The sequence below is a fragment of the Anser cygnoides genome, chromosome 2, assembly GCF_040182565.1.
Source record: "Anser cygnoides isolate HZ-2024a breed goose chromosome 2, Taihu_goose_T2T_genome, whole genome shotgun sequence".
NCBI lineage: Eukaryota > Metazoa > Chordata > Aves > Anseriformes > Anatidae > Anser > Anser cygnoides.
Window position 1 is genome coordinate 95,909,161 of NC_089874.1, and position 9,835 is coordinate 95,918,995.

The following is a 9,835-nucleotide window of genomic DNA, read 5'->3' on the forward strand; positions in this document are numbered from 1 at the left end:
TAAAAGATTTATTTAAAAATTTGCTCTGACTGCTGACCTATAATAAATTTGCCGGATGCACCATATTTGAAATGTAAACAGCAGTTAATTTTACAAGAAAAGCAAGAAGGTTTTCCAAGCACCCAAATACAATAAGATATTCAAATAAGAAAACACACATTTTAATTATTGGTGTCAGTTTGAGAGTGAGAAATTCTTCTTTTTTCTCAGATATTTCTAATGTTTTCTAGGTAGCAATTTTCTGTTTAATTTGTAAAGACAAGCTTATGACTCATGGCTTCAGTTTTAGTTTGTTTTTGTCTGCATTTTGTGGTACTGGATCTTCAACTTTTTAGGTATATCTGGCAGCTGAGATTACTTACCATCTAGTGGAAGAGTGATGTTAGGTAGAAAGTTTATACTTCAAGGCATTTATTTATATCTTTACTAGAAAAGTGATTTTAACTTTTAAATAAATACTAATGTTATGGGCTGCTGTCCAGGATGATAACTTTCAAGTGGTAGAGAAGCTGTAAAATGAGAAGTATTGTTGCATTGGGATCTATGGGTGCATGTGAGTAGCATATTCCTCTCTCCTGAAGTACGGTTTGGCTCTACTGTGAGTACGATTGAGGTCAAAAAAAGACAGAATAAAGCATCACCCAGCAGCTGCATGGGTTTGAAAATGAGTTCTCATTATATGCCTTATTTGAGTTTTCTAGCTTGTACTGAGGCATGACTGATCATCAGTTGATAAATACATTTAGAATATTTTTTAGTAGCAGTTTTGCTATGAGTTTATTTAAAGCTTCACATTCTAGAGGTGAGTGATTATGTTAGAATCTCAGCGTTTGTTCTTTTGTTTAGAAGTGGGAAAATGTTTTCAGCCTACTTGTGCTGAGAAAAAGTTGAAAACATTCTCCAAGTGCACCAAGCCAAAAAGACAAATTAAAAGACCTCAATATTTTTTCCTTATACTTTTTTTTTTTTAAACAAAAAAACAAACAAACAATCCATCACAACCTTTCGATGCTCTGTGTCATGGCAAATTTTTTTTTGTATGTGTGTGTGTTTGAGAACAGTCACGCTGTAACACTGCTCAACAATTGTTAAGCTATTATTAATACTCAACACAACCCCCGGATTTTTTTCCCCAATATATTGAAAAATAACATTTACTAACAATTTTGCTGCTAATTCCTCACCTATGATCTTAACATCAAATTCCATATGAGTGCTGCACCCATGTTTTACCAAAGCTGTTAAACTATACATGAGCTATAAGCTTTATGCCACATAACTCTTCTGTACATGGTAACATATATTACCTTCTTTATTGCTAGTCTGGGTGACACAGAGAGTGAGACACACGGAAAAGCAGACTCATTAGAACTGCATCAAAAGTAAGAAAATCCAAACTAGAATATATTTTCCTAGTTTGACTTTTTTTTTTTTTTTGTAAACATTTCTTTTTGTGCTAAGCAGTAAGAAACAAGGCTTAAGATACAAGGTAAAGGATTGTTAGTATGAACTATTACTGGGAATAAGATTATAACTCTTTAGAATATAATGAGGAGTATTGCTTCTTGATATTCAAGTGCAAGATCAATTGCCTGAGTTTGTCTGTTTGACAGCTGTTTTCTCAGAGGTAGCTCCTGTGGAAGGGCTCTTCTCTAGCAGCCTATCCGAAAGGCAATGGCAGAAGTGAAAAGGCTGATGAACTAGACATGGGTAGTGGGTTATTTATCTGAATGGTCCAGAAGAATGAATTCAAGCTCAGAAAAGAGCAGAAGTCTCTCGTGGTGTCAATGTGTTCATTTGCTGTCATTGTCATGAGCTCTTTTGCAAGTGGGATCCACGCAGGCAGTAATTGAGCTAGTAGCTGAAGCAGATGTTGATGATGTAGGAGAAATTGATTTTAAACCATTTGAGACATCATGAAAGGACAAAGGATAAAACTTGACTTAATAAAAGTTAACCTAAGAGCTCTTCAGTAAAATACCCTGAAGTTTAATGCTGCTTCTGCATTTGCTCTACTGTTTGAGATTTGGTTAATGGGAGGTATGCCTTTATAACTTGGTGTGGCAAAGACAGCATGTCTGACTTGAGGAAGGGATAGTGGTGGTGGTATTTTGCCTGTGGATCAAGAGAAGAGAAGAGTCTATCTGAAAAATTTCAGAAGGCTAGAAAAACTGTGTTGGCAGGAAAAAAAGCTTATTTTGCCTTTTGGATTCAAAAGGACCAAATGTCTCAAGTCACTGCTAAATATCCTCTTACATAGGAGCAGTCTGCCTCCTGTTTGGTTCAGCTGGGGTTGAAAGGTTGTACCCATCTAATACAGGTTTAGTAACCATGCCATGAAATGAGTTGGACAAGTTTGAATTCAGCCCTATCGCTTGTGGTGTATATTTCCTTAGGCCTGTTACTAACGCCTAACACATTGGACCATAACTTTTCTTGGTCCTCTGTGAGGGACTTGTGCTGTGGACTGCAATAAACAGTACTTTCAACAGGTTTTTAAAAGCTGACAAAACTCACTATTGTTCATATGTTAAAATAAAGGAATTTTTATAACAACCCAAAATTGCAAATAACAGAGTTACCTTTTTACATTAAAAAAAAAAGACTTTCTCATAGTCTCATGAATTTTGACTTCTGAGTTTTTTTCTTCGGTAAGTACTATGAAGACATTTTATTTATAAAATATTTATTTACCTTACTTATGCTATCTTCCTTTATTTATTTATTATTATTTTTTTCCCAAAAGTGGTGGCAAGGAAAGTGAACAGTGTTACCTATTTACTTATGCCATATATCATTAATAATGGTTCATGTCATTCCTGAAATTTAGTGACCAAACTATGGCAGAAGTGTAACATGAGGTTGCTGTGACATTAGATAGGACATCTGTTCTGTTAATTTAATTTGTCTCATTAAATATGCTAGCATGGGATTAGATATTTTTTGATAAAAGATCTCGAAGACTATGCGATTCATTTTCTACTGTTGCAATTCAGAGATCTTAAAGGGAGCTTTTAAGGATATCTGTGCTGTTCTCTGAAGTAGTTAAAAACAGAGTGTAGTCTTCTATACTTAAATGAATTTAGAAGCAATATTGCATTTTATATCTGACAGAAATAAAGGTTCTTGAATGAGTGGAGTGTGGAAAAGAAGGCAGAGATGCTATCAGTTGTACTCTGTGGACTAATGAAGAAAATGAAGAAGAAAACCCCATGATTCACAAAGAAGTATAGAGGTTGCTGGATGATTTAAGGCCAGATTAACAAATCACTACAATGCAATTGAAGGCTTTAGATAATGGGAGGTCAAACATGTATTACCAGCTGACTTAAATTTGATTTGACTGAAAGATAAAACTCAGTTACATGAACCATATTAACTGAAAGCCTCTGCTTTACATTTCTCACTGATGGCACCCTGGGGAGGTAACTTTCTTGGCATTTCACATCCAATTTAAGCACATCATTGATGAAAAGATGGCTAAATTGGTGCGTCATTTTGTAATAAAATATCTCACAAATTGTTTATCTGATCAATGGAGAATGCAGTCTCAAGCTGTTCGGGGCTAATGTGCACACTGCACTTAAATAGTAAGTTATTGACTGTAAGAGGGACCTGGGAATTTGTATACTCAGTTCAGATTTCCTGAATGAGAGCAACATATTGCATCAGAATAGTAGGTTGTAAGCGATTAACTTTGCCAGCTGAATTTTCACTGAAATCGAATAGATGTGAGGAGAGGGCACTAAGCACTTAGCGGGAAATGCTCAGCTGCTCATATGATCAAGCTGTAGAGGACAGAAAAGGGTCTTATTCTTGCCTTACTTATGCAGGCTTTATGCCACAGTTATTCCACTGTTTGATGAAGTCTTGCAGTGCAAGTGGGAAAGTCATGCCATATGTGTGTTACATATCAAGTATTATTTTCATTGCTGTAGTGAGACATTTTGTTGCCTGGGGTAGGGTGGGAATGCTGTCTCCCAGCTGGGCAGCATCTGGGACCTCGCTGGGACCAGGGCCATGTGGAGCCTCCCTGGGGAGATGCTTTCTTTTCAGGCAAGGGCTGAACTAGCTCTGAGGTAGGCTGAGCAGATGCAGTATAGAGAAAACAGGGAGCCTGCCTGTGAGGGTGCAAGGTGAGGAAGCAGCACTCACGTGCATTTTCCCCTTCAGGCCTGGCGGCTACTTTTTTTCTGGAGCTGATGTCCACTTTGCATTCCAAAGATGGGGAGCAAGCACCATGACATTCCCCAAATTCAACTGGTCTCAGTCCTGGTCTCACAGAAATGCAGAGTTATATTACTTAGGCACCCTTCTTCCTAGCCATCCTTTTGGTATACTTTGATATTTTCTTTAGTTCCATTTTCCCACAAAATGAAGTGGGTAAGAATGATTGAGAGTTGTTTTCACAAGAAGAAAAACCTTAGCGTAAGAATAAAAGTTAGCATGAGGATCAGTGGAGGGCTACTCAGTCTTTAATGAAGACTGTGCTTGTTCAGTGTAGGTGTGGGAGAGAACCCATTGTGTGTTAGATTTTTATTTTATTTTATTTTATTTTATTTTATTTTATTTTATTTTATTTTATTTTATTTTATTTTATTTTATTTTATTTTATTTTATTTTATTTTATTTTATTTTATTTTATTTTATTTTATTTTATTTTATTTTATTTTATTTTATTTTATTTTATTTTATTTTATTTTTTTATTTTATTTTATTTATTGTAAATGCTTGATCCACCACAGAAACACCATGCAGCTTTTGCAGATGTTTTTAGCGGGAGCGCAGTGCTCTTTTCCCAAGACTGAGATAGCAAAAAGCTTCTTAATTTGCAACCCATATGTCTAGGATCCTGCAAAGGAGGATTCGTATACTCCTTAGGCATAGGAATTGGGAAAAAAGTAGAAAAGAGGTGTAAAGTAAATGCATTAGTTAAGCACCTCCACTGCTGAGGTGTAGGATATTCCAAGGTGAATGCTCCCTTGTCTCCTGTTGAAGCTGTTCTGCTGTGCACAATAGATTTCAACATTATAATATCTATAGGGGAGCATAGCACTACGGGTTGCTGACTTAAGTGTTTACCTGAGAGCTAGAAGCAATAAGTTCCCACACCCTTCCCACCCAAAAAATACAGTACTAAAATAATAAAATTAGTGTATTGACTATATTAATATAAATACTAGATTCTATCCATTGTTGTAATTTCATTCAATTTACTGGAACTGGTATTTACCGGAACTGGTAATTTTATTAATGGTGTAAAAATAATACTTCTGGAAAGGTACAGAGATCTCTTATGCCCTGGTAGCATAGAAAACTCTTATGCCCTGGTGACAGAAAACTCAGTTTGATGCCCACCAGTGATCTGCAGTACCACACTGGCCTGACAGCCAGAGTGTCTTTTCTTCTTTACTTTTGTCTGACTTTTTGAAGTTAAATAGTCCCAGGCCTGCCCAGTACTTGAATGGGAGACCTAGGAAATCACAGATAGCAGAGGATCAAACTGAAGAAAACTGATCTCACTTGGTGAATGCTAAATCAAAAAAGCTTAACAAGTTTTTTGACACACCATTTGACACCCGGAAAGAGAGGGAGGAGAGAAATGTTGCCTAAACACTGACCCTGATTCTGAGCAAATGTTCCAAATCATATGTTCAGCAGACAGTCACTAATTTATTTATTCTTTCTTCCCATTTTGAGGGTGTTTATCTTCAGGAAAACATTTATTATTTTTATTTTTTCTCCAGAAGTCCTGAGGGTTTCCAACTGCACTTGAAGACTATGTTTCTTTATGATCACAGTTGTCAGGAGTAGCACACAAATAAGAAATGATAGAAAACATCTTTGAGGAACTTACTGTTCAGCAATATATAATCTACTTAAAAAAATTAAATGAGTGTTGAGTACCTTATTTGCAAAATGAGAAACAGCGATACTTTTGGATTTAGCTTTTTCTAGATCTCAAAGGCTGTTAGCCTGATGACTCTAAGTATTTTAATTTTTAATTGCTGTCAGCAGAGAAAAAATAATGATGAAAAATTTCACCAAGCAAAATAAAACAAGGTCCTGAGAAGGACCGTTTTAGTTCTGCTGTATTTTCACCATTTTTAAAGTAATGATCTCTCTCTTTTTTTTTTTTTTTTTTTAATGATAAATTACATCTACACAAAAGTGTAGATGTTGGCAAAAACAGTGGAATCCTGAATTTATCAGATTTTATTCAGAAATACTTTCCTTATGTTCTTGTATGTTCCCAACATTTGTTCATTTTGTGCAAATGAGAAAGGAGTTACCAGGTGGGAAAACAGTGACTCTTAAACTATCACTCTTCCCAAACATTATAACTAACCTATTTTTCCTAGTCATAAGGCATAGCAAGTGATAACACAAATATTAAATCCCATCTCCCACAGTCATATTTTTGGCTATCTCTGCTTTTATAGAGTTGTGGGGAGACAATCTGATACTTTATATGCTGTGTCTATGGTGCTTTGGTAACCCTGTTCAATAAACCTCGCTTTGAAATAAGTTTGCTTAGAGCTAACAACACAGATACCTATTTGGTGTCCATTCAGCCAGGCTCTTTCTATTCTCTGTTCTGCTCTAAATAACAGCCTTTCCACCCGCACTTGCTTGAAAGAAAAGTAAAAAACTCTGTTTTCTATACAACCTTTCTTCAGAATTTATTTCTAAAAATACGAGGGAAAATGTGTGTATGGTAGATGAGAGTTTTGTCAACAGTTTTTGGATCTAATCTTTAATTATGGCTTACCATGACTACATTGTTTGATTCTTTTTCTTCTGACAAATGTCTTTTCTGAGTTGTGGACATATTTAATTTGTGAAATGCAGCAGATCTTAAGGTGTGTAGATTAGATAAAGCATGAGTTTTTTAAAGAGGAAAGCGATGTTTTCAAAAATCTGTTGACATATATCTTACTCTCTTGAAAGTTAGTGGAAATGTTGGCGCTTGTATTGTTGAAATTTACAATCAGCCTTTCAACAATAATCTACTGTCACTAAACATCTCTTCTACTGGTTTGTCTATGGACAATTGAGTCATACTGAAAATTTTTAAACAAAAATAAAAACAAAACTGAATTAGTCAATAAAACATGACCATACATGCTTTGTAATGAGATAACTGTAGACCTTCAGGATATGGTGAACTACTAGAGGTGCAGTGTTATCTCATTACAACACACATTTTACTGAAGAATAGCATACTCTAAGCCATTTATTTATACTGTGGTACCTTCCTGCCCCAAGCCTATTTTGAAGTATAAGGCCAAAGGATGAGTAGCTTTAAAACTTGAATAGTAGATGCTTTTTACTGCAGCTGTGTATGTAACGTTCAGTTACATTCAATGGTTTATTGAGTGTGTTAATTGAAAGCAATAGGGATGAAAAATGTGTGTTCTTCTGAACAGCCTTTTTTTTTTTTTTTTTCTCCCTCCACTAATGCTGTTCAAAATATTTTCAGATACAACTGCCCAATTTATTTCATCTCCACTAAGGATAAACCTGTAACAAAGAAAGCACCTCTTCTAGGACTGAACTGTTTAAAAGTGTGGTCTGTTTTTTTCTTTACTTCTAGTGTAGAATAAATCTTGGGATGTCTCAGTGAAGTTTTTGAGGTAATGTCAGTAAAATGAAGTGTTGTCACAGAGAACCAGATCTACAACATGAAATTCTGTTTTCATTGAAATCAATGGGTATTTGAGACTGATCTTAATTCTGGAAGCATTTAATCCACATTTATGTTAGTAGAACTGATAACGGATTGCAATGAGGTATAGAGGTAACTTTTGAAGTCAGTGATCAAGGGTTCACAGCAAGATATGTTGTGTGCTTCTGCAAGTACAAAAGCAAACAGAATAATTTCCAGTCTTTAAAATGGTGGAAAGTAGGTGAATGAGAATAATGAGTGACTAACAGTGGTTCAAAGAAGTGAAATTCAGTATTAGGGAATGTAAAACTACAGATCAATTGTTATTTCTGTGTTTGCATTACATTGGCATGGAGTAGCCCAAAACATGCTGCAAGAAGAAATTTAGTGTCCTGAAGAGCTTCAAGCAAACGCTAAGAAAGTCTGGCTGGGGGCCCAGTAGATAAACTGATGAGGGCAGAAACATGGAAGAAAGCCTAATACTAAATTTATAATTGCTCCTCTGGGCTTCGCATAGTTCAGCTCTATGTAGCTCATGGCGGGCTTGACCACACAGCACTTACAGCACTACACTGAAAAAATACTAAGGGATGGTCTACTAGAAATAATGTATACTGAATAAGAAATAATTTGTTGGGGCAATTTCTGCTTTGCATTGAAAGGGGTATTCTTCATTGTTGTTGCTCATAGGAGGAGTTCAGATTTCTTAAGAGAAAAAAATGCAGACACCCAGGATTAGAGGAGCCTTCCCATTTTACCAAGTCCAAACCCTTACCTACAGGCTCTAGGCAGTATAATTGTTTTAAGCTTCAGCTTAAACTGGTGTTTCACATAGTCTATATTATGATTTTTATTATCTGATTCTGATCAAATTATTTGACCAGATCTGATTCAGAAAGACTGATACTGAGTGGTATTGCTGGAGCTGTTCTATTACATCTATATTTGGATGTGCCAGTTCCCAGTAGCTATCTTACCCTTACATTTTGGGTTGGTATTTAATCTCCATTTTCAGTGAGGATGGTAATATTCATTTAACTTTAGAGCCCTATTTAGGTTGCCCTTAATCTCTGTATCAGCTTCATTGTGATCTGATTTCACAATGGCCTAAAAAGCCTTTTCCTGTTTGTTTTCATCAGTGTTGCAGGATTGTGCTCAATTTGACAGTGATTTTTACTGTATGGAAGCTCCTTTTGACCTCTGATACACAGCATTATTCATTGACCAGTCCATTTTTCCCTTTCATTACAGGCTTTCCCTACTTGACCTCAAAGAACATGACATACCTCATGTCATGAGGCATACTTTGAAGAACAATGACACCATCAAGAATGAAATTCATCCTTCAGAAAGATCCTGGAAGATTCTGGGAGGGACATGAATGTCAGAGAATAGCATGAGGAAACACTAAAACCACAAATACGTTTCTGTTGAGATTCTTCCACTATTAGGAATAAATCATTATGAAGAAAAGAGAAAAATGAGAAAGGCTGATTGGAAAAAATATTTATTTGAGCTGAGGAAAGAGGAAATATGCTCCTCTTTCACTCCTTTTCAAAATAAAATTCCAGTTGAGATATTTAGCTCAAAATTCTGAAATTTGCAAAAGTAAAGAAATAAATCGTCAAATTCAGAACTTTCTGATTAACACAAAATTATTCTTAAGTTCTGTGGGTTTCTATATTTTCTGTATTTTGACCTTTCTCATCACTTTCAACTCTTTCCATCACTGATTTTTGATACTTACCTACTTTCCTCCGTCTGGAGGAAAAGAGTGGTAGAAAAAGTGTATAGAAAAAGTAATGGCAAGTTTTCTTTGAATCCCAACTTTTCTGTCCTGGAATATTTTCTGTTACTACATTAAATAGAATCTAAGTTTTAAGACAGAGGTCTGGAGGAAAAAAAAATAATGAGGAAATTGAAATGATTATTTTTTGTCAATCCTTGGGAAAAAATGTGATAATTGAAAATACACACACACACACATAAACAAACAAAAAAAGACAGAGCAATGCTCATATTTGAGGGTTTTATTTTTGCAGAAGAATCCCTCATATTGACTTACTGATATCTACTGGAACTTAAACAACATTGTTTACACAAGGGACTTACCCTGTTTAATTGCATCAATTGAAAGTGATTCAATATTTTTGGCAGAGAAAAAAA